The 26,933-nt window shown below is 43.3% G+C and overlaps 1 protein-coding gene and 1 pseudogene across 1 annotated transcript in view; one reads left to right on the top strand and one right to left on the bottom strand.

The window, feature by feature from the left end:
• LOC124616462 overlaps positions 1-26,933 on the bottom strand; it is a 436,627-nt gene that overhangs the window by 1,260 nt on the left and 408,434 nt on the right. The gene's annotated exons all lie outside the window — the stretch shown is intronic.
• Positions 15,333-15,450, top strand: LOC124617262 (annotated as a pseudogene).

Here is a 26,933-nt window from a genome sequence, read left to right on the forward strand (position 1 = left end):
AGTGTGGCGTAGCGGTATGGATTGATGCTTAGGCAACGACAAAATTTGTTTCGGCGTCTGTGATGCTCTGCCGAACGCGTTCCCATGGTGTCGTTCTGTGCTCGGTTGCTGTTACAGGCCCATATAGGCTTACGCGTTCGCTTTGTAGATCGCCTAAATTAGACACTAACCTACAAATTAATACAGCCAGTTACCATACACCAGTCGATATACAATTTTATACAGCCTTTCAAAATAACAGTAGTCAACTGTTTTAAGTGTCTCAGATCCATATTTGAAGTAATTTAGGAAATGTTTAAAATTACCGAAAAACTAAAATTTATGACTTCTGTAAATACATCAGATGATAGTTTAAAATTAATAATTAATAAGTAATTGACGGTATTAACTATGCCATGGTCTCAACTTCCAAAAAAATAATTATTTTTTCAGTCTGTTTTATAATATTATCTTAGTATATTATGCGTAACAGAGAATGCGGAAGTGAATGCGGTGTGTAGATAAAAATCACTGTAAGTTTGAATAACTAAGTGTGAGTGGGCATGGCAGTCTGATGGTGTAGCCTGTATGTGCGCCACTTACGTGCCAGTAAAGCAGCCAGTATTTCGGCACTGAAGAAAGATAATTTTGCTATTAAATTTACTTATAAATCCCATGTATTTTTTCAAACAGTTTATTATTTGATGAAAAGGCAGTTAGTTCAGTAACAGCTCTGAGTGATTCATGTTAGCCCATGTTTATGAAGAACTCACTTAGGTGAGAACTTTCTACGTCAGTAGGAAGGCAGAACATAAACCGCATCGCAGCAAAAGGAGGGCGAAACGTCCTTCTATGGTGAACTAAAAAATAGCCGCAGCACATATTCACTCTTCACTTCTATTAATAGTGCGTTCCAAATGGATGTCAACGAACAGAACTGAAAGTAATTGGCTCATCTGACGAATCAGAGCCATGGACTTTTTCACAGTAACTGCTGCGGGAGACTTTACTTCCTACGTAGAACAACATTTTGTCTGCAATTTCAGTTACGTTTGTAACTACAAAGTATATTATGCTTAGTTAGATGCTCAGTGGCTGAGTACAAGTCTTCAATGTGAAAACTCCAGATTTGTATCCCAATTCTGACTTGGCATTTGTTTCTGTCATTTTTAGCAATGACAGACCTTTGATCATACATGCAGACTTTCTCAGAGGAATCACAAAAAGAAGCCTCTAAGACACATGTTAAGGAACGCATGAGCAATATTGTCGTCTGGGCAATAAGGATAAATCGGCAGCAGCGTATTATCCACAGGGATGTGCAGAGAGGCCATAAACATTCAAAAGCACAAAAACTACTTTAACAGGAAAGTAGAAGAATTGGAACTAGACAAGTTGTGCGCCTTAGTGCTACATAAAGCAAACAGCGTCAACAATTCCACACTACAAGTTCCATAACACACATCGATGTGATCGTAGGAGGCGATCTGATAAAGCTACAAACTGACCGTTGCGTGGATATGTGTAAACAGTTAGGTTGGGTTGATGTGGAGGAGGAGACCAAACATCGAGGTCATCGGTCTCATCGGATTAGTGGAGGATGGGGAAGGAAGGAAGCCGTGCCCTTTCAAAGGAACCATCACGGCATTTGCCTGAAGCGATTTAGGGAAATCACGGAAAACCTAAATCAGGATGTCCGGACGCGGGATTGAAACTTCGTCCTCCCGAATGCGAGTCCAGTGTAAACAGTTAGGCTCGCTGCTTTTGTTCGAGATTATAACTGCTTATAATTCGTTATAGCGTCTGGTAAAGTCTCTAGCATTGGAAGACGAAACGTTAGGCAGAGAAATATGCCTTGTACCACGGCCAGTGAAATAAAATTCACGAAGGACATAATGATAGGCCAGTTTCTAAATTTGACAATGATTTACTGATGTGAAAGTTGCACCGTGATGCGGAGCCCACATTCAACTGGGTAAGTCAGCTCTAGGGTCGTAAAAACTTTCAGAATGAAACAGTTACAGTTTCTTTATGTCAAAACGGTCAGACGTACAGATGTCGCGCAGAGTATTTTGTCACATGCACAGAAACGCATTCTTTTTCAGCACTGGCTGAGTCCACCCCTTTGTTTTTAATGGGTGGCCTCTTGTCACCCTGTTAGTTTGCTGTCACCTCCTGAGCTTGCGCTTTGTCAGCTAAAAGCGGCCGTCTCAGTTGATTGTGCACTAATTCCCTTAGTCGGTACTCTAGTAAGAGGTCACTGACTTGTCGAGTTGTTGGCCGTGCTGGCGTAACCTTTTAATGCGATCGTTTGCTGACTCGATTGCTGTAGCTTAGAAGTTCTGCTTGTGAGAAGGCTTCAACTGTTCAACACCAGCTGCCCTACGCATGATGACGGCTCTGCCATTGTTCCCTCCCATTGCATGCCGTCTGCGCTGGTACAGACTGAACTATTTTTTTGCACTCTAGCAGTAGTTTTGAAAAAAATACACAAGCAAAAATGTGTTTATCCAGTGTGGAAATGACGACTATTTATGGATCCCTCCAATTTCAATTACAGAAAGTGTTTATTTTTAATACAACTAACCAGACAAGATAACTTTCCTCTTGTTGCTTAGGAAACATATATTGCATTATTCTTATCTTACACTCCTGGAAATGGAAAAAAGAACACATTGACACCGGTGTGTCAGACCCACCATACTGGCTCCGGACACTGCGAGAGGGCTGTACAAGCAATGATCACACGCACGGCACAGCGGACACACCAGGAACCGCGGTGTTGGCCGTCGAATGGCGCTAGCTGCGCAGCATTTGTGCACCGCCGCCGTCAGTGTCAGCCAGTTTGCCGTGGCATACGGAGCTCCATCGCAGTCTTTAACACTGGTAGCATGCCGCGACAGCGTGGACGTGAACCGTATGTGCAGTTGACGCACTTTGAGCGAGGGTGTATAGTGGGCATGCGGGAGGCCGGGTGGACGTACCGCCGAATTGCTCAACACGTGGGGCGTGAGGTCTCCACAGTACATCGATGTTGTCGCCAGTGGTCGGCGGAAGGTGCACGTGCCCGTCGACCTGGGACCGAACCGCAGCGACGCACGGATGCACGCCAAGACCGTAGGATCCTACGCAGTGCCGTAGGGGACCGCACCGCCACATCCCAGCAAATTAGGGACACTGTTGCTCCTGGGGTATCGGCGAGGACCATTCGCAACCGTCTCCATGAAGCTGGGCTACGGTCCCGCACACCGTTAGGCCGTCTTCCGCTCACGCCCCAACATCGTGCAGCCCGCCTCCAGTGGTGTCACGACAGGCGTGAATGGAGGGACGAATGGAGACGTGTCGTCTTCAGCGATGAGAGTCGCTTCTGCCTTGATGCCAATGATTGTCGTATGCGTGTTTGGCGCCGTGCAGGTGAGCGCCACAATCAGGACTGCATACGACCGAGGCACACAGGGCCAACACCCGGCATCATGGTGTGGGGAGCGATCTCCTACACTGGCCGTACACCACTGGTGATCGTCGAGGGGACACTGAATAGTGCACGGTACATCCAAACCGTCATCGAACCCATCGTTCTACCATTCCTAGACCGGCAAGGGAACTTGCTGTTCCAATAGGACAATGCGCGTCCGCATGTATCCCGTGCCATCCAACGTGCTCTAGAAGGTGTAAGTCAACTACCCTGGCCAGCAAGATCTCCGGATCTGTCCCCCATTGAGCATGTTTGGGATTGGATGAAGCGTCGTCTCACGCGGTCTGCACGTCCAATACGAACGCTAGTCCAACTGAGGCGCCAGGTGGAAATGGCATGGCAAGCCGTTCCACAGGACTACATCCAGCATCTCTACGATCGTCTCCATGGGAGAATAGCAGCCTGCATTGCTGCGAAAGGTGGATATACACTGTACTAGTGCCGACATTGTGCATGCTCTGTTGCCTGTGTCTATGTGCCTGTGGTTCTGTCAGTGTGATCATGTGATGTATCTGACCCCAGGAATGTGTCAATAAAGTTTCCCCTTCCTGGGACAATGAATTCACGGTGTTCTTATTTCAATTTCCAGGAGTGTATTTCGCTGTGTCGTACGTCAAAACAAACAATATTCCTGTATTTAATTGCGACCTACAAATGTTTCCATGCACTTCTAAGAGTTTCATCCTCTTTGAAAGGAAAATTCATTTATATCCTACTAATCACAATGCTAGTTGTGAATTTGAATGTACTGTACCCATAGAATCAAAGACGAAATTAAAAAAAAATCTTCTTCGTTGCGGTTCTAATCCATGTGAAACACACGCAAATACGACAATTTCTGGAGACTTTTGCATCCAAATGTCTCAAACAGAAGACAGTTAGCTCAGTCCACCTATCTGAACTTTGAGTGCTCCGATTAGGAGCATGTAAGACTCCGAGTGAAACGCCACGAGGGCTCCGGGACCAGAAAATCCTCTCCGTGAACAGCACTTTTGCTAGAGACCTAGCGGCGTGTTATAGTTTCCCCTGTGGAAGGACTTCCTTAGGCTAAAGGGCTTGCTTCGTTCGGTGGTGGAGGCAAACATCCTTCCTCACCTGGAACAGCTTATAGACTAGACCAGACCAGTGATTCATCTGTCCTGCTCAGAACAGTTTATAGACCACACCGTGATTCATCTGTCCTGTTCATCATACGGCGCATGGCTCCAGCATGATGATGTGTAAAACGGTCAATCCCCTTGACTGCTACAGCCGATTTCCTTCTCGCGCAGTCGTACGCGAGCTTAGTGGTACTGTAACAAAGTTAAGTTACAGCGAACAGTTACGAACCCTTACCAAATACATTTACAGATGATCCGTTTGCTTAGTATACATTTACAGATAACCCTATTGCTTAGCAACATCAGTAGAGTTTACGTGCTACTGTATGATAAATTAAACTTAACTCCTACAAAAAAATCAGCAATACGAAATAGGGAGTAATGAAAGAAAAACTACCCTAAAACGTTTTTCAGGGCAGCAGACAAATCATTAGAAATATCAGTCCGAAACGAGCTCAACGTCGGAAAATATTGCTTCAGGAAAGAGAAAAAAATAGCCTGTAGAAAGTTAGACAAGATCGCCTCGCCAGCTAGGTCACACTCAGATGATACAGTTGCTGAAAGGTTCAAAGAAAACGAGTATCATCTAAAATGAATACCCCACTAATGTCACTATAGTTTGTGGTGACTCCAATCGACCATCGATATGATGGAAAATAGATTTGCAAAGCCGATGGTAGGCATAAAATATCGTCCGAAATTGTATTAAATGCTTTCTCCGAAAATTATTTTCAGCAATTAGTTCAGAAGCCCACTGGAAGTGTAAATGGTTGCGAAAACATGTATAACCTTGTAACACGTATGAGCGAACAGGAAGCGACGTGGCAGATACAGAGACTAGTGACAACAAGGTAGTTGTAGCGAGACTGGATGCCGTGACATCCAAACTCACCCAAAATAAACGCAAAATACATCTATTTAAAAAAGCAGATAAAAAATCGTTTGACACCTCCACGGACAACCTCCAGACGTGGTTTAAATTCAAAGAAATATTATCTACGGCAGTTACGAAATTAAAGTAAAATAAACTAATAAGAAACAGAACTGATCCCCCATGATACACGAAACAGATCAGAACAGTGTCGCTTCTGCAGCTCGTGGTTTGGTGGTTAGCGACGCTGCCTCTGGATCACGAGGTCCCGATTCGATTCCCGGCAGGGTCGCAGATTTTCTCCGCCCGGAGACTTATAGTTTGTGTTCTCCTCATCATTTCATAATTGTCCAGGAAAATGGCGAGACTGGGAAGTGGAAGTATTGGATATTTGTATACGCGCTGATAATCATGTCGCTGAGCGCACCACAAACCAAAATCATCATAATCATCATTAGAACATTGTTGCAGAAGTAACGAAAAACGCATGCCAAATTTAAAAGAACGCAAAATCCCTAAGATTAGAAAAGTATTACAGGAGCAGGAACTTCAATGCAAGATGCTTTTAATAGTTTCCACAGCGAAATTCAGTCTCGAAATCTGGCAGAAATCCAGAGATATTCTCGTCGTATTTAAAGAACACGAATGGCAAGACACAGTCGGTACTTTCACTGCACGATAGCGATGTCAGTGTTACTGATGACAGTGTTATTAAAGTGCAGTTGATAAAAACGGTTTTCCAAAATTCCTTCACCGAAAACGACAAGCAAATATTCCAGAATTCGTATCAATAACAGCTACCAACATGAATAACTTAGAAATAGCTGTCTTCGGAGTAGCGAAGTAGCTTATAAATAACGTGATAAAGGCAAGTCTTCCGGTCCAGATCGTATAACAGTTACCGTAGAAGCTCGATTAACAGTCACCTTTGGGACCAGACGTGGTCGGAACCCTAAAAAGGTCAGATAATCAGAGGAGAATGAAACAAGTCACTTACAGAGCTCAAAAGGATGTGCTACATCAAAATTAAGTAAAAGAATTGCGTTTCTAATAAATAGGAAGGAAAACAGTAATTTTTAGGCACTGAAAATCTATTTTAAGTAGTGTATAAAGCGTTTTTGTTTCAGTTTCGTAAACGACTTCGTGGCTGAATCACGCCACTTATTTGCCCAAAATATGTCCACAGCAAGAGCGGTTGGCTGTTGTTCCAAACATTTGAGGGCAGTCTCGAATGCATCCATTGCTGAGGAGTGGTTAATTTTCTTATCTTCTTACTTTTCTTCATTACCTGATTTCTCTTGCTCAACATTGTAAGCTACAGTTGCAAAACAAGATAGATGATCTGACTGTCTTCAATTTCTTTATTGGTTCTGATAACCGTTCCTCTACATCAGTAGGCTGGCTATCATTCTAAAGAGTTTGCAAATCAGTGACTACATTTGCAGTAGCTGTATATTAGTTTCTGGAAGTTATGGTTTTTGGTTTAGGCTAGGACAAACCTTCTTCCATGTATTTTGTAGAGTTCTATTCTTGAGTTCTTCCTAAGATTGAGCAACTGTGTAAGTGGCATCTTTTTTGTTGAGGCGTTTCATTGCTTCAATAGGATCACAACTCTTTGTTCGGCGAATTGCAGACGGATGGTTGGACACATACTTGTATAATCTGATGAGTCGATTAATCAAAGGCCGCATAATCGAGGTTCTACTGTAGATTCCTGATAAACTGATATAATAGCTCCATACTTAGCAATCATATACGATCTCTCGCTGGACGAAAGATATGTGCCTAAAGACTGGAAAGTTGCACGTCTCAGTACTTAAGACAGTAAACAGGAGTAATAGAAGTAATACATATCACTGACCTCGATTTGCAGTAGGATACTGGAACACATACGGTGTTCGAACATTGTAAAGTACCTCGAAGGAAATGATGAAATGATCTACTAGCAAATAAAACGGATCCAGAAAATATCGTTCACATGCAACAAAAATTGTTTATTCTCATGAAGTAATGAATGCTATCGACAGGATATCGCAACGGTAGAAACGCCACAGATCGTTGTAATTGATGGAAAGCCATCGAGTAAAGCAGAACTGAATCTGGCGTTCCACAATGAAATGTTACAGGCAGTTTGCAATTTCTAATCTACATAAATGATTTAGGAGACAGTCTGAGCAGCTATCTTGCGGATAATGCTGTCTTTTACCGTCTATTAAAGTTATCAGAAGTTTAGTATCCATTACCGTCCGGTGTAACTGGTGAGCTGTATTACTGCTCAAGTTACGTGCTAGAGAAACCACAGCTGCTCAAAGGAGATAGGAAGCTAGGGATCTCTGCTGATGTAGAACCTTGTGGTAGGTATATAATTTTAATTTCAACTAAAGAACAAATTTCAATATTACAGAATTACAGAATCAGAATAACAATATAAAAATTTAATTCGTACCTTTGTCTCTTAAGAACATATACTACTGACCTCAACCGTCTGCCTTTTCTTTTCTTTTCTTTTTTTAAAAAAAGATACAAATGGAATTACCAAAGATCAAGTCTTTAAATTTCGGACGCTTGTCCTTCACCAAACTTAGAAAAACTATGTGATTAGATCACGAATTAATATAACGAATGGCTCAAATGGCTCTGAGCACAATGGGACTTAACTTCTAAGGTCATCAGTCCCCTAGAACTTAGAACTACTTAAACCTAACTAACCTAAGGATATCACACACATCCATGCCCGAGGCAGGATTCGAACCTGCGACCGTAGCGGCCGCGTGGCTCCAGACTGTAGCGCCTAGAACCGCTCGGACACTCCGGCCGGCCTTAATATAACAAACAGTATTTTAAAGATAATAATTAGATCTGATTGCAAAAGGATCATAGACAGTCACCGCCATAAGCACACTATCAAGTTCATTGGTTACGTAATCAAAATTTACACAACACTAATTATTCACCTTGAGTTATTTATGAAAAGATCTCGTCCGTTCCGGCGGACAGGCCGGATATTTTAGTAAAGGATGGAACCGCGGCTTATACACGGTGGTACTAAGAACAAACGAGTAGAAAGCAACCGGCAAGCAATTTCGAAGATGATCAGGCTGCAAGCCAGGGCACAAAAAACGCCAAACACACACACGATCTCAGCCTGCCCGCCAAGGCGACAAACCTCACCTGCCCCAAATACCAGACCATTTATGCAACAGCAAATAATATACGCGGCAGACAAATTCAACTTGTGATTCGCCTTTTTCAAGAGCATGCAAGGCGTACCAACTACGTGACTATCTATAATATAACTGAAAACTCAACTGAGACATTTACCGAATAAAGGAACAATTAAAATAACACTGACTTAACAAAAGCTCTACCCGTCATATTAAAAGAAAGTCTAAAACCAAAACTGGGCGAAGAGCACACTAATTAACATACTACATCAAATTAACACTGCAAGGAACATTTAAAACAAGCAGTAAAACACTATTCCCTTTTGCATTTGACGAAATAATTAGACTCCGTTCCGTGGAAACAACACTTCGAAGCCTTAGACTTCGTAAGTTCCGTATAAACACTCTCTTATTCAAAACCATCCTTAACTGATCTCCGGAAGATACTACATGCCACCATAAGTTTCACAAATCTTCACAGGTTAACAGCAGAATATGAATCGTATGTAACTTCATGCTTCCAGTTACGCGAAGAGATGTCCAGCATGATACTGCGGACTCGCCATCGTTTCGCACGCAAACACGTCGACTAATGAGCACCGTACACCCGGCGCGCGGCATAACGGCAAGGACGGCGGGGTCCAGGCACAGCGGATCGAGACGAGGGCCTGCCTTCAAACCATGTTGCCTCGTTGAGCGCCGATCGGAGAGGGACCCCGGCCACACGCCAAGCCGGAAAACCAAAGGCGGAACAGAGATACGAGACCAGACGAGTGTCGATACCAGCAACGCCAGTTGAACATAACTAGCGCCAGTCGCCACGGCTAAACTGGCATTAGTGGGAAAGATACTTTGCAATAACAACTGTGTATCAGCATGAGTAAAACTACATACAGCTTCTGAGAATCAATGACCACACAACCTGATAACAGAAATGTCTATCCTCGACAGTGCCTAACTGGTGCACACTAGGACGAAATCCATAAACATTGGTGTTGTGAGGAGCGCGGAGGATAAGCAATGACACGGTCCCACGAGACGATGATCTCTTGTGCTGTCACATGCAGGTACTGCGAAGCGGTACCCTCGGGAGCTGCTGACAGAAATGCAGCGTCGTACCGGACTCACGGCGAGGGCGAGATGACACCTTAGCGGGCAGGGGCAGGTGTTTGGTTCGTGTCGGAGATCCGTAGTGGCTTTTGGTCGGTCGGAGCCCGGACTGCAACTGGTACTCAATTCGTCGCTGCTGGAACTTCAGTAAATTCCTCCGAAGGTGATGGAGTTCACAGCAGGGAGCGTTTTCCCTCCCATGCCAGTGAAGAACGTGGTCTTCTGATTTTGATTGTCTTCTGTTGTTTCCAGCTGTTTGGTTTCGTCTATATAGGCTGCTTGCACATGAGATGTGGCCAGTTTGTAGTAACGATACACTGAAGCTTTCGGTCCAGTGTCCGTATCTTCATGTTCCTGGATTGTCGTGTTTTCGAATAAAAGGTACGGGAAATCGTTCGGAAACAGTCTTGCAGGAGTGGGACTTGCGCGATATCGTGGAGTGTGTGACATTACAGCCTTTATCACTGCGATTTTTAACATGTAAAAGTTTTTTTTCCTGTATTTGCGTCAGTATGTGCGAACTTCTAACATATACCAATGAATGTTGTAACCAGATATCTTTGCCGCGCTCCTGAAAAGCTATCACGATAGCTATAAACTGTTATACGCTGTTATCGATCAGTAAAAAAAACCGATGCACCTATGTTTCAAAATAACAATTGCCAGTTTTTACTTCTGCAGGGAGCCGCGTCGCTGTCTAGCTCTTCTGTGAATGTGTTGCGAGTCGGATGCAAAAGTATTGTGCTCCATACTGACATAATCATTTTATTGTAAAGTTAAGAGTTTAAGTGATTAAAAATATATGTAGCCACAAACAAGCGAGAATGTATATCGTAAAAAATTCGCTCCACCGCCACAATGGGTGGCCATGTTAATGTAAGTTTCCGTTTCATATTATAATACTTGATGCCTTGAAGTTTATTTAATTTCAAAGAAAATCTCTCAACCTTATTTTCATTAATTATACTTGTGATAATCCTTCCTGTTTAAAAGATTTATGCAGCTTATGATCCAGCGTGTGTTCTGTCGGAACAGGAGGCTGTCGTGACGACATCGCTATAGTATTTATTCCAAGTTCCTTCAGTTTCGTTTATATGTTCGTACAAATCCAATCAGTTGGTCCCTTAGGTTTCTTTCATGTAACTTCCGTCTGTTTTCTCCGCGCGATCTTCCTCCGAAAAAAAAAAAAAAATTCTGTTCATTTTTTTTAGTAATTTTCGATATCGCGAAGGAGAAAAGACAGCCGCCTCCTTTTCCGAACGGAACACCACGACTTTTCTAACGTCGGAGAGTACCGCACGAATTTTCCACTAAAAGGTAATAGAGTTTCTTAAAGCTGGATCAATTACACATGTTGCTGCTGTTCTCCGACAAATCTGGTGTGATTAATAGTAATTTATTCTGTCACGACAAAAAGAACCAATTTTCTTTTTACCAAAGCAACAAAGCTTTCAATTAAATTACTAAAAAATCATACCAGAAGTGGTCCTAATGGAAAGTCTCTTGGTAGTCGGCGGACCAGGTGAAGAGCGCGATTATGTAGAGATCGGAGCTTCTTCCTGCGTTCTTTGACTGTCTTCCCCCAGACGGCGGTGTATTCAAGGACAGGGCAGGGGAAGCCTTATACAGGCGACATCGAGACGTCGAGGAAGAGTGGAAGTCAGATTTAGCAGGGGTAGAGCTTGCAAAAGCGAATTCGATGCTCGCATTTCACTTCCTGGATTTGCTGGCTCCAGATCCAGAGTGAAGCCGAAATAGCGCACCGTCGGCCTCCAGCGGATAGAGCTGCCGCCGACTTTGAGAGGTATCAGATTTTATGGAATGGCACGAAGTGTGACCATCAGCAACTGCGTCTTCGCGCCGTTGAACTCGAGGCCCACTTCACGGCCCACTCGGTAAGAGTCTCAGTAACGAGATGCAGTCGACGTCGGAGGGTGTTGGTGTTCACGCTCCTGCTGTACAGCGTCTATCGTCAGCTCAGAGAGCTAGCTGGACGCGGTCAATCTTCGGCTTGTCTGGTGTATAAAGCACGCACACGAGCGGTCCTGAAACCGAGCCCTGTGGCACACCTGCTCGGATACGACGAACTGTACGCAGTCCAGACTCTGCTCTCCATGGAAGGTACTTCAGTGTAGGTATGAGCATACGAAGCAAACTCTACTCGAGTAATCTGAACGGGAAGCCGGTGTGTGAGACGCTATCAGACACTCGAGAGACATTCAGGAACACCCCACCGAAGTACTCAGGGCGTTCCATCGCACCGAAGGCCTCTTCAACAAGCTGCAGAAGTTAATGTTCCGGCAAGTGGACTTGGTGGAACCCGAACTGCTCCTCAGGTAAAAGACCTTCTGTGAGAACGTCCTTGTAGTCGCTTGAGGTTGACTCAGTCGAAAACCTTAGTGAGCCCCGGTGGTAACACTGTGTAAAACGAACATCCTCCCCGTCTTCGCGATGGCCACTGTCTCGACGTGTTTCCATGTCAGTGGGAAAAGATCGCTTGAAAATCACCGCCAAGCATCGGTGGCTTCAGGAAGCATCCACCTCATGATGGCGTTGGTTGTATCGTCTGGGCCAGTCGCTTGCCTGGGGTTGAACCACTCAGGATCAGTGAAACTTCGTCAGCTGATGTGCCATGTACCTCTCAAGGTAGCGTGGAAGTCAGTCTGCCACCAGTGCATCGCAGGCAGCGTCCACTGTATCCTCTACTGGCGTCCTCGAGAAAATCAGGTTTTGCGTTACGTTCGCAGTCCAATTTCCATCGTTGAGCGGAAAGGCGCGCTGGGTGCAGCGGAGTAAGCAATTGGTCCTTCACGAGCCTGAAGCGTCGTCGACTGGAGTGTGGAGATCACACACTACCAATTTTGATGTGTTCCAATAGGCACCTTGATGCCCTGTCGGAGACGATTCATCTGCCTATTATTGGCAGGAAGTCACGTATGCTGTCATTTCCAGTACACCAAGTTATTCTCAGTGATCTGCGACAGAATGTCCAATGGCATCTGACCGTGAGTTGTCACGACTTACGCATGGTAGGGATGGCGCAGCTTCTCAGACTGCCGTGAACGTGGCGCTGGTAAAGTGTAGGACAGCTTCAGTGATGTCCGTTTCTGATGGAGTAGGAGAGGTGGCAAGTGTTTCCGCCATGGCGTCGCGAAAGTGGTTCCAGTGGACTCCCAAGAGCAAAATACCGCGCGTGACAGCTGCAGTGGACCCAGATCTATGTTGTAGACAACAGGAACATGGTCAGGGGAGATAGCATTCCACATAGAAGCGGTGATCTGTTGCGAGATGTCCTTAACGACTAAGATGTCAGTGACGTCTGGCGGTATACGGCTGGTGGGAAAGATGGTAGGATTATAAGGTCCTACCACGATGGCTTCATGGCGTTCTGATGCTTGCAGGAAGTGACTGTCGTCGGTAGTAGTGATTCTGGAATGCCAGATGACGTGTTCTGAATTGAAATCGCCCGAAATGAAGATTCTTTCCCACTTAGACTGAGCAGGGTGTCAAGGTCTGTAGGATCCAGGGGGTGAGACAGCGGCTTGTAGATTGCATGAATGTGATGGAGCCCACTGATGTACGCACGACGATGCAAGTGGCATCCAGTTTGACCAGCTGGTGTAGCTGTAATTGGTTATGGCAAATTCTGTTGCAGACATAAACAGCGGTACCACCATCTGCCGTCAGCCTATCTGTCCTGAAACAAGAGAAGTTTGGTACTTTGTGGTCGACTCCAGGTTTAAAGTGCGTTTCGCTTATCAAGTAGATGTCGGTGGTTTCATCGCGGAGGAATTGGCGTAGTTCGTCAGCTTGTGTTTTGGCGCCATTTGAGGTCCACGTGGTGACTGCCAATCCTTTAGCGCTATCCATTATAAGACTATGAAGGTTTGCTACTGGTAACTGCTTCAAGGCACTATTCGGTGCAGCGGGGAGTTGCTGCGAGAACAACACAATCAGCTCATCTACACTGGTCACGAGTGCACAGAGCTGCGTTATGAGGACGCTCAGGTCAGGCTGGGAGGCAGCTGGTGCAACGACGGCGCTGCTACAAGGCGCAGGGACCACCTCTGTGGGCCAGCTCTTGTATCAAGCTCCATCTGTGCTCTCTTCTTTTACTCTCCAGTCTTGCGTCGCGTTGAAGGGAGGAATATCAGAATATGGTAATTCTTAAGGCGCCTCCTACCGTACTGGAGCAGTGGCAGTAGACTCCGAAGTAAGCGTTGCTGGCTGATTTCTTCGTCCGTTGTGGAGCAGCTGGTTGTCCACGTTGGCGGGAAATGGAGCGTTTCCAAACCTCGCAGTATCTGTAGCTTGCAAAATAGCTGCCGCCACGGAGGGCGCATGCTGGGGTGTCCTTTGAGAGGGTAGTCTCGTCTGGTGTTATTTCCGGCACACTTCACGCATTCGTCCAGTATCGAGCAGTGCCGAGTAAAGTGTCTGAGGCCTTGACAGCGGAACAATTGGACTATTGCTCGCTTGGCTCGTAAATCTTCCGTCTGTACCATGACTTCAACAAGGCGTGTGAGCTGGTAAAGTTTCCAGTTTTTCAGTGTTTGTGACTACGATCAGGAAAAGCACATATCTCGCGTGATCGAGGCTGCTTCATCTTCACGACAGTGCGCACGTGGAACCCCACGTCAAGGAGGTCTTCTTGGATGTCTTCATTCTCCATGCTTCAGGACGCGGTGGGGATTGGAGACGTGCTTACAGAAAGGGATCTGCCTATCAGACGTCTCCTGGGTGACTCGCCCGTAGTCATCGGCCGATCGAAGCGTGATCTTGTAAGCTCCCTGCCGCCCACCTCTACAGCTTCTGAAAAGATGTTCGAGTTGACTCTAAGGTTCCTTGAACTGTAGTACAACCGACGGAAGAGAAGGATCCCTCTTGGGCGCAATCCCAGCCTGCGGTAAAGATCGAGCGAAAGCACTGGAGACGTCGGCTAGCAGCGACATGGATATCTGAATTCTGCACCTAGGTCTTCGCGGTTTGACGAAACCCTCAGTGCCGGGAGCGGGCGTCTGCTTCGCCTTCTTCTGTAACGTGAACTTCTGCCACCAATCGGTGCGTGGTTCTGTGGACTGCATGTCTTCTGGGTCCTGAGTGGCGCTGCGATCGCATCCTGAATGATGTCCGTTTCGGTAGTCGTAGCTTGATTCGTGGGCGATCGGAGTGGACGCCGAAAGGCGATCTGCTACACCCTCCGTTCCTTCAAGGCACCGGTCATCATTCATTTGCATCACAATGCGGAATCGATTGATGACGTTGAGTCGACTTAACTGACTCTACCGGTTGTGCTAACAGAATGTCGCGGGACGAGTCCGACGGAAGACTGTATGCGCGGTGTCAAATGGACACTTGACAGAGCGGACGAAAATAAGGGTCAGCGGCTGCTGCATTGTGTACCGCGAGTTGCTCGCCATGTAGTGAGTAACGCAGCTTACGTGCAAAGACGCTATGATGGCTGCAGAAGGCTTGATGATAAACAACTTAGCGGCTCTTCTACTGACACATCCTCTGAGCTTATACGGAGGCGGGACGTGGCCTGCGAAGCGTATTCGTATGTGTGGTGGCCGAGTATGCAGGGGCGTAGCCCTGCATCCACCGCAAGTAGATCAAAACCTATTGCGAAATGGGGTAACTGCCTTGCCGCAGCGGATACACCGGTTCCCGTCAGATCACCGAAGTTAAGCGCTGTCGGGTGTGGCCGGCACTTGGATGGGTGATCATCCGGGCCACCATGCGCTGTTGCCGTTTTTCGAGGTGCACTCAGCCTCGTGATGCCAATTGAGGAGCTACTCGACCGAACAGTAGCGGCTCCGGTCACAGAAAACCATCGTAACGACCGGGAGAGCGGTGTGCTGACCACACGCCCCTGCTATCCGCATCCTCAGTTGAGGATGACACGGCTGTCGGATGGTCACGATGGGCCACTTGTCGCCTGAAGACGGAGTGCTATTGCGAAATGAGTTAGACAAAATATCTGTATGAGGCCAAAACTGGCAATGGACCCTACATAATAAAAAATGTTAGGTCATCCACGTGAGTAACAACTTAAATAGGAAAGATTTCAAAGATAATATTGTGCGGAAAGTAAACCAAACACCACGTTTTATTGGCAGGACACTCAGAAGATGCAACAAATACATCAGAATGCCTACACTACGCTTGTTCCTCCTCTGCTAGAGTATTACTGTGCGAGAATAGACATTGAAAAAGTTCAAAGAATAGGGAGAGAGAGTCACGGATATGCCACGCAAGTTTGGGTTACAATCATTATAAAAAAAAGGCTTTTTCGCTGCGGCGCAATCTTTTCATGAAATTTTAATCTCTAATATTCTCCTCCGAATGCGACATTATTTTGTCGACGCCCTTACAATACAGTAGAAATGACTGTAATAAAATAAGAGAAATCAAGGTCGCACGAGAAGATTCGATTGTTCGTTTTTTCAGTGCACTGTTCGAGAGAGGAACGGTAGAGAAATAGTGTGAAAACTGTTCAATGAAATCTCTGCCACCCACTTAAATGTGAATTGCTGAGTAGGTGAAATCGCAGATCATTATCAAAAAAGAACGGTGTCTTTAAACCTTCTCCTTTACCCTTAAACATTTTCTGTAGTGTATCAGTTACAACTTCCATGCCAACCAGCGAGTGTGCAGTTATGTCAGTGGTTTCTGAATGAGTGTATCGTCAATTTTTCATTTCTTCAGATGATACCAGTCTCATCCTTTGTAGGACTGTAACCTCACAGAACACACGTCATTATTTAACAGAAAACCCTTATCAGCACGACGAAGAGCCTTTGCTTACTGCTGTGAGCAGTATATAGTACCTGGTTTGAGGGTAATTTTGATATCATCCATCCTGTAGAATCATGAATCATGAGAATTACGAAGAGTTTGTTTGGTTACTCACAGACATCTGTCTACAGACACTACGGCCCAATATACTTTTACTTGTAAGAGGCTAATAGTTTCGTCTTAATGATAAAAAAAACAACAGAATTTTATAGACGTTGTCAAGACACGTGGAGCGATATCATGGTAAAGAGACGAAGTTGTATCATGAGTCCGAATAATGGCCATTTAACACTCCACGCCTGATTTTCTTGTGTTTCATCTCTTTGAATTTGCCTACTGTATGTGTCGTAGTCTCTTCTATAATTTTTATCGCTCCCTCGACCCCCGCAAACTGACTAATCATTGCTCCCTTAGGACGTGTCTTATCAAAATATCTGTTGATCAATTTGAGCCTTAGAGCTCTTTTCCCCCTATTTTCCGATCTATGCATCTAATCTTCAGCACTCTTCATGTAACACTACAAATTTCATACGTTTGCTACCCTTGTCTGTACTACTTATCGCCCACGTCGAACTTAACACAAAACGCTATATTGTCTCTTTCCGATACCATGACCTTTCCATTAGTTATACGATAAACCCATCTAACCTGCAGCATTCCTCACGTGACACGACACATTTCAGAGGCATCTCTTCTCTGTTTATCTTGTAACGAACACACAATACCCATTAAAGCCTGTACTATGGTAAGTGAACGGAATTCACCTTATGAGAAAGGATTTTCTTACAGATATCGACCGCGTGTACCTGAATGGTGGCAAATCAGACTTCCACACACTCTGTAATAACAATGATCCGTCAAGCAAGTTCGAAATGCAATTACACGTCAGGATGGACCAAAAGCAACACTGAAGATGCTACCAATTTGATAGGTCGCCAGCCTAATTAGGCATTAACTGAGTTTCTTCCCTGTACAAGTTGGTATATATTCATGCAAACAAGTAGTAACACTGCATAATATAGTAGAATTTTAGAACCAGAAAATCTATTGAACTGATAGTTTCACGTTCTGTACTGATATGGAAAACCCATGAATACGTAACACTACACTACAATGTATACTACAAAACTTTATACTGTCTATTAATCTGATTAAAATCGGGCATAGGTTACCCTAGAAATAGCACTTTCGAGCCACACACAAAGTGTCAGTTTTGATAAAGATAAAACACTGACAAATTTTGGCTTTATATTGACTTTAAATTTTGCTGGTCAAACCAAATGAGAACACTTCAGAATTCAAATGAATAAAAGGGGGGAGGGGGTTCCTGAAACTGTTATGATCACTGTATTAAAAAAATTGATTACTGAATTTATTATGCGTTCAAGATTTCCAGTATATAAGTTACTACTCTTTTCATCTTATTTACTGCTCATTTAAATACCTTTATATCTGTCTTTAAATAATTAAACTTCATTACTATATCAATATTAAAGTTATCTTTCAAGTTCGTTAGACCTTAGTTATTCATTTACTGGTTCATTAACAAAACAGTTCTTTAAACACCATTCTAACACAGCTAGGTCTGCAAGTAATTATTATTAACACAAAATTTAATTTTTCATTTCAGGACACTCGGATTGCACGACATTTGGAAAGGACCCTGTCTAGGTTAGTTGTGAGGATAATTAAATGATGGGAAAGTTCTGGTAAAATTTAGGTTATTATTGAACAGTTCACTCTATGGTCCATACGAATACAGTATTAAAAGTTTCAACCTGCATGTATCGATGCGGCGGTTGGCGGGCGGCGAAATGGCGAGGCACAGAGCACATAAACAACCACAGCTATGGCTCTTGATGTATCGGCACTTTATTTCATCTTAGCGTCGCAATACTTCTCCATTTAGTGCCTATGGAATTTTGCCATGCTGTGTGGGGGTTGGAACAGCATACCCGAGGCTCAGTGAAACTACGTCTTCCAGGAGAGCCTCCTCGCTCCAGAAGGTGTTGCTCAGACCAATGCCAAACTCCAACTACTACTGCTGAGCCCGTTATGCCGTGCAGTGCCCGCATGCATTTTCCCGCGCTCGCCTGCCATCCACCTTTTACTGCTCCCTTACAGACAGGGTATTCACCCGAGGTTTTCCATTCTACATATCCTAACACATTGCCTACGTATGGACCAGACGCACAGTTACAATTTTAAACATCTTACAACAGTCTCCCCCCCCCCCCCCCCCGCCCCCCATGAACCATGGACCTTGCCGTTGGTGGGGAGACTTGCGTGCCTCAGCGATACAGATAGCCGTACCATAGGTGCAACCACAACGGAGGGGTATCTGTTGAGAGGTCAGACAAACGCGTGTTTCCTGAAGAAGGGCAGCAGCCTTTTCAGTAATTGCAGGGGCAACATTTTGTATGATTGACTGATCTGGCCTTGTAACACTAACCAAAACAGCCTCGCTGTGCTGTGCGAATGGTTGAAAGCAAGGGGAAACTACAGCCGTTATTTTTCCCGAGGGCATGCAGCTTTACTGTATGGTTAATGATAATGGCGTCCTCTTGGGTAAAATATTCCGGAGGTAAAATAGTCCTCCATTCGGATCTCCGGGCGGGGACTACTCAAGAGGACGTCGTTATCAGGAGAAAGAAAACTGGCGTTCTACGGATCGGAGCGTGGAATGTCAGATCCCTTAATCGGGCAGGTAGGTTAGAAAATTTAAAAAGGGAAATGGATAGGTTAAATTTAGATATAGTGGGAATTAGTGAAGTTCGGTGGCAGGAGGAACAAGACTTTTGGTCAGGCGAATGCAGGGTTATAAATACAAAGTCAAATAGGGGTAATGCAGGAGTAGGTTTACTAAAGAATAAAAAAATAGGAATGAGGGTAAGCTACTTCAAACAGCATAGTGAACGCACTATTGTGGCTAAGATAGACACGAAGCCCATGCCTACTACAGTAGTACAAGTTTATATGCCAACTAGCTCTGCAGATGACGAAGAAATTGAAGAAATGTATGACGAAATAAAAGAAATTATTCAGATAGTGAAGAGAGCCGAAAATTTAATAGTCATGGGTGACTGGAATTCAGTAGTGGGAAAAGGGAGAGAAGGAAACGTAGTAGGTGAATATGGATTGGGGCTAAGAAATGAAAGAGGAAGCCGTCTGGTAGAATTTTGCGCAGAGCACAACTTAATCATCGCTAACACTTGGTTCAAGAATCATAAAAGAAGGTTGTATACATGGAAGAAGCCTGGAGATACTAACAGATTTCAGATAGATTATATAATGGTAAGACAGAGATTTAGGAACCAGGTTTTAAATTGTAAGACATTTCCAGGGGCAGATGTGGACTCTGACCACAATCTATTGGTTATGAATTGTAGATTAAAACTGAAGAAACTGCAAAAAGGTGGGAATTTAAGGAGATGGGACCTGTATAAACCGACTAAACCAGAGGTTGTACAGAGTTTCAGGGAGAGCGTAAGGGAACAAATGGCAGGAATGAGGGAAACAAATACAGTAGAAGAAGAATGGGTAGCTTTGAGGGATGAAGTAGTGAAGGCAGCAGAGGATAAAGTAGGTAAAAAGACGAGGGCTAGTAGAAATCCTTGGGTAACAGAAGAAATATTGAATTTAATTGATGAAAGGAGAAAATATAAAAATGCACTAAATGAAGCAGGCAAAAAGAAATACAAACGTCTCAAAAATGAGATCGACAGGAAGTGCAAAATGGCTAAGCAGGGATGGCTAGAGGATAAATGTAAGGATGTAGAGGCTTATCTCACTAGGGGTAAGATAGATACTGCCTACAGGAAAATTAAAGAGACCTTTGGAGATGAGAGAACCACTTGTATGAATATTAAGAGCTCAGATGGAAACCCAGTTCTAAGCAAAGAAGGGAAAGCAGAAAGGTGGAAGGAGTATATAGAGGGTCTATACAAGGGCGATGTACTTGAGGACAATATTATGGAAATGGAAGAGGATGTAGAGGAAGATGAAATGGAAGATATGATACTGCGTGAAGAGTTTGACAGAACACTGAAAGACCTAAGTCGAAACAAGGCCCCGGGAGTAGACAACATTCGATTAGAACTACTGACGGCCTTGGGAGAGCCAGTCCTGACAAAACTCTACCATCTGGTGAGGAAGATGTATGAGACAGGCGAAATACCCTCAGAGTTCAAGAAGAATATAATAATTCCAATCCCAAAGAAAGCAGGTGTTGACAGATGTGAAAATTACCGAACTATCAGTTTAATAAGTCACGGCTGCAAAATACTAACGCGAATTCTTTACAGACGAATGGAAAAACTAGTAGAAACCGACCTAGGGGAAGATCAGTTTGGATTCCGTAGAAATATTGGAACACGTGAGGCAATACTGACCCTACGACTTATCTTAGAAAATAGATTAAGGAAAGGCAAACCTACGTTTCTAGCATTTGTAGACTTAGAGAAAGCTTTTGACAATGTTGACTGGAATACTCTCTCTCAAATTCTGAAGGTGGCAGGGGTAAAATACAGGGTGCGAAGGGCTATTTACAATTTGTATAGAAACCAAATGCCAAATATGAGTTGAGGGGCATGAAAGGGAATCAGTGGTTGGGAAGGGAGTGAGACAGGGTTGTAGCCTCTCCCCGAAGTTATTCAATTTGTATATTGAGCAAGCAGTGAAGGAAACAAAAGAAAAATTCGGAGTAGGTATTAAAATCCACAGAGAAGGAATAAAAACTTTGAGGTTCGCCGATGACATTGTAATTCTGTCAGAGACAGCAAAGGACTTGGAAGAGCAGTTGAACGGAATGGACAGTGTCTTGAAAGGAGGATATAAGATGAACATCAACAAAAGCAAAACGAGGATAATGGAATGTAGTCGAATTAAGTCGGGTGATGCTGAGGGAATTAGATTAGGAAATGAGACACTTGAAGAAGAAAAATTTGTTAACATCGAGTATAGATTTGAATGTCAGGAAGTCGTTTCTGACAGTATTTGTATGGAGTGTAGCCATGTATGGAAGTGAAACATGGACGATAAATAGTTTAGACAAGAAGAGAATAGAAGCTTTCGAAATGTGGTGCTATAGAAGAATGCTGAAGATTAGATGGTTACATCACATAACTAATGAGGAGGTATTGATTAGAATTGGGGAGAAGGAGTTTGTGGCACAACTTGACTAGAAGAAGGGATCGGTTGGTAGGACACGTTCTGTGGCATCAAGGGATCACCAATTTAGTATTGGAGGACAGTGTAGAGGGTAAAAATCGTAGAGGGAGACCAAGAGATGAATACACCAAGCAGATTCAGAAGGATGTAGGTTGCAGTAGGTACTGGTAGATGAAGAAGCTTGCACGGGATAGAGTAGCATGGAGAGCTGCATCAAACCAGTCTCAGGACTGAAGACCACAACAACAACAGTCTCAACATTTGTTACATTTCATTTCTATTACAATATTGCTTGACATTTGACATAAACATTAATATCCACATTGAAACATGTTTACAGTTTTCTTAACACAATGGCATGAACCAAGAAAGAAATGAAATCAGAACATTAATTACGCAAGTTTATCGAAAAATCAGATGGAAAAAAAATTTACTTATATGTACAATAGTACAGCGTCGTTGTTGTTACACATTCCCCTGCTTCCAGTAAATTTCACTAAGTGCAAATTTGATGGGAACATTAAACTTTATATTTATACAGGGGTTCTGAATCTTTGTGTGAATGTACCATCATAAAATTTTGTATCACTAAACTTCCTTTCACTCACATTGTAGAGGTCTATACTTTTTAATATATCGAGAACATTTATCTATCGTTTACTTAAGTGCCTTTGGCACAGTCCAACCTCCTATCCCAACATGATTTAGGTAGCAAATTACCCATTATTATTAAATTTCTCAGATAAATAAATTCAAAATGTGGAGCACAAATACTTAACTACAAAGCATATACAAATACCTAAATACACCATAAAACAATTTGTTGCAGCTTGCATTGAATGGCAGTCATTTCCTTATTTACCAATAAACATACAATACTATTTAGAAAAATCACTGCATATATTTGCTGCCTATTATTCAGATTTGGGCAGTCCATTTTGCATAATTTTATCACATCACCTATAACACACTTGCAATTCTCCTTGGACTATTTATCTGCCCTCTTTGGTGTTTGGCAGTCCTTTATATCACTACTCACGTACTGCCCACTTTGATTGTTGGCAGTCCCATCTTTTATCTGGCTTGCAGCATTTGCTTTTTCTTTTCAGCCTTGTTTTCCATACACCTTTATGTTTATAGTACATTTGGTAATCTGAAACTTACGTAAGTACATTAGCACACTGACATTAGTATACATACATTTACAAAGATTTGTTACATTTAGAATAAAATAGTTTCATCGTAAGATACAGCACATTTACTGCAGATTGCTTTCTGAGTGTACTTAGGTCACTCACTCCTAGGAACATACAGTTTCAGGTCCACAACGTTTCTCACACCTAAAGGTCTCTTGGATTTAGGGTAGATCAGGTAGTAAGCATTATTGTGTGGAATGTTCTGTATTATATACGGTCCATTATACATATATTTAAATTTGGAAATTTCATGGTTCAGTTCACTAGATTTTTCGTGGGCTTTTAAAAGAATATAATCCCCAATTTTAAATTTTGAAACTTTCAGGTTTTTATCATGTCTTTTAGATCTAGATTCAGCTTTTTTCTTTGCCCTTTTTCTGACTAATTCTTCCTTTTGACTCAACCCCAAGCTTGTACCAGGTGGAAACTAATTTTTCCTCAGTTAAACTTTTACTTCTGCTGCCTAACAAAATTTCTTCCGGTGGGAACCCGGTAGATTCATGATGTAAGGTGTTCATGACATTCTCAAAGTCCGATATAAACCTGCCCCAGGCTCTATGGTTATGACTCTTCCTGTTTTTTCCACAACGAACCTTGGTCGACTGTTACATTGTCCCAAGATACGTTCCTGACCTGTGAAACATTTATATCTGGTGGCTTTCTCGGTTTCTGGAGTTCAAAGTCTTTGCTTACTTGAACTCTTTGCAAAATAGACCCTGAGTCGTCAGGTGGCTCTTTCTTTCTTTCTTCGTCATCAGTAGGTACAACATCACAAGTAGCTGTATTCCCATTATTTTCACTAGTACAGAAATACTCGTCATCTGAACTATTGTCAGAATCTGAACATTCTGGATCGCTTTCAGGTTGTAACATAAAAGCTTTTCTGAGACAGGCACTAAGTTCTTCCTCTGCATTTTCGTTAGGCTTTAATTTTAACTCAATATCCTCTTCTGGCAAAACGACCTCATCATCAGCTTTACTCACATCCACTGTTACTTCATCTTTATTGTAATGCTCATGGACTTCAGTTACTCTTAGGTAATTAGCTGCCCCTTCTCCACTGTGCCTTTCGGTAACAGCTTGTACCGTTGGCGGATCATTAGCAGAAGTTACTTCCTCGTCAATGCTTAGGATTTCATCCTCCAATTCCTTCCTATCTTTAACCATCGTCCTATTGGCAGCACGCGTACTTTGCGCGGCGCTATTTACTCTCTCATCTTTAAATTAGGGCCACGTCACCTTATCGATGTCCCTACTATCTCCTTTTTCACTAATTAACCTCATTGCCTCATATTCCTTCTTAAAATCCTCTCACTCACGTTGCTTGAGGCCCTTGTAGAGTTCGTCGATCTGCACACGCCAATCAGTTACTTCTGCTAATTCATTCTCGCCATTTACTTCATTGCTAACACTGCTAACCACACCTCTCTGTGTATCCACTGTTCCTCTACTATTTCCTTCGCCACGGAATTACCCCTCGTAATGTATTCACCAGCTCTTACGGCAATGTTTGTACCCAATTTTGCCACCTTGCTAGCGGCTTCTCTCTGAACAGCTGTTCTGCTAGGCTGGGCCGTTGCCTTTTGATGCTCCACTCGCCTGTTAACATGTAGCGCAGTTCGCGGCGAAGATGAGTCATCTGTGTACGCACCTGACGCTTGCTTCGCCACAACACGCTGCGTAGTTCCACGCCTGTCCCTAATGTGTCTCATAACTTCACTGTCAGTCCAGTAATATTTCTTAAATCGGGGCCGGTATGTCCTGTCCGCTTCCGTTCGGCCCGCAACGTTCGCGGAAATCAGTTTCCCATGTCGTAGTTATTTTGCGCGGTGTACCCTCTACCGCGACCTGGATAACTCCCTCTTCCTCTTCCTCTGCCTCTACCTCTCTGTATCATGTTGACGCAAAAACCATCGCCGTCATTCCTCTCGTCATTATTACGATTATTCCTGTTACTAAAATTCTGATAATTTGCACGACTTTCGCGCCAGTGGTCTTCGTCTTCGACCCTTTTGAGAAAAGCTTGGAAGCTACGATGATTGCTTCCCACATATCTCTTCGAATCTTCTGGAAGCTTTTTATATAGCTCCCATACGATTTCAGAATCGGATCGCCTCCCTCTTAAATGTGTCAACTTTCGGTACCAATATTCCCAGAAATCTTTCAAAGAATCCATGCCCCTGTTATCATGAAGTTTGGCCATGATAAACTCGCGCCACAAACGATCCTGTTTTTGTTCGGACCGGTATTCTTCTGTAAACTTTTGTTTAAACTGTTCAAACGTCATTAGTTCGGTATTCAAGTTAATTCCCCAGCGTTTAGCGTCACCTGCTAAGGCGCTAATTACTACGTTTATCTTTTCCTGACCAGACAAGTGTTTAGGAAACATCCTCTCGCAATTTTTGATGAAATCCAACGGATGCCATCCATTATGTTTTTTGCCAGGATAGAAGCATTCCTCACCTTCCAATAGCTTTATAAGTGGCGTGCCATTACAGACCCCGCCATGCCTATCGTTGATTTTACTCTCGAGATTGAACATTTTGCCTTGAATTTTCGATGTATTTTGTTCACACTTTTGTACACATCCGGTAACTTTTTCGTCTAAATTTCTTTCAGTATCTAAAACTGCTTTTTTTAACTGTGAGATTCCATGTTGGCATTCGTTTACGATCTCAGTTTTAAGACCGAAAACTTTTTCGTCTACTTTTGTTTCAACTAGAAGCTCCACTTTCTCTTGGATGTTGAGAATTTCAACATCAAACCTACTGTTAATGTCGTCAATTTCCCCCTGCATATTATTCATATTTTTATTAATTGTGTCAATTTCAGACTTCATAGTATTTACTGCAGAAATTAAATTACCCACTTTTTGTTCTACCTGTTCTATTTGTTTATTAATTTTAATTCCTTGTTCTTCGACCTGTGATTTAAACTGACCAACTTGTGTTTTAAGCTGATCATTCTGTGTTCTGAGCTGATTACTTTGTGTTTTAAGCTGCTCGTCAATGTGTGTTTTAAGCTGATCATTCTGTGTTTCGAGCTGCTCACTCTGCCCTGAAATTTGTTTGGTTAATTGTTCAAATAAGTCGTTCATGCTTAAAATTTTCACACTATTTTGTTCTATGGAATCGGTGTATTCCGATCCTATTTCAAAATTTTCTTTCAGTTCTTTCTTTATCTGTGGTGAGTCAAACATGTCAGTGGATTCGTTCATGTACCCACTATCATCTACAAAGTCATCCTCTACTTCCTGTTTTATTCCTTGCTCATTCGAGGCGATCTCGACATTTCAATCTGTTCGTTAACATGTTCGTGGTATTGTATGTACGCCAATTGTCTACCACTAACGCCATCTGTTATCTGGACGCGTAAACTCCTGTCATTTCCAGCCGCATCTTCCATTACGCTCGGCCCATCTACTGTGTTTACGTTCTTGTCCATACCGAACGCAAATTACACCCCACTACCGCACTTGACGTTCACTGCTATTTACTTTACTGAATAATATTGCAATTCGTGCCACTGAACATCCACTGTTCGGTATTCACATTAATTTGTGACCGACAACAACTGGATGTTCTGTCACGGTCGCCACTTGTAACGTGCGCGTGGGACACACAATACTCATTAAAGCCTGTACTATGGTAAGTGAGCGGAATTCACCTTATGAGAAAGGATTTTCTTACAGATATCGACCGCGTGTACCTGAATGGTGGCAAATCAGACTTCCACACACTCTGTAATAACAATGATCCGTCAAGCAAGTTCGAAATGCAATTACACGTCAGGATAGACCAAAAGCAACACTGAAGATGCTACCAATTTGATAATAATACGGTCGCCAGCCTAATTAGGCGTTAACTGAGTTTCTTCCCTGTACAAGTTGGTATATATTCATGCAAACAAGTAGTAACACTGCATAATATAGTAGAATTTTAGAACCAGAAAATCTATTGAACTGATAGTTTCACGTTCTGTACTGATATGGAAAACCCACGAATACATAACACTACACTACAATGTACACTACAAAACTTTATACTGTCTATTAATCTGATTAAAATCGGG

The sequence above is a fragment of the Schistocerca americana genome, chromosome 5 (assembly GCF_021461395.2).
Source record: "Schistocerca americana isolate TAMUIC-IGC-003095 chromosome 5, iqSchAmer2.1, whole genome shotgun sequence".
NCBI classification, from domain to species: Eukaryota; Metazoa; Arthropoda; class Insecta; order Orthoptera; family Acrididae; genus Schistocerca; species Schistocerca americana.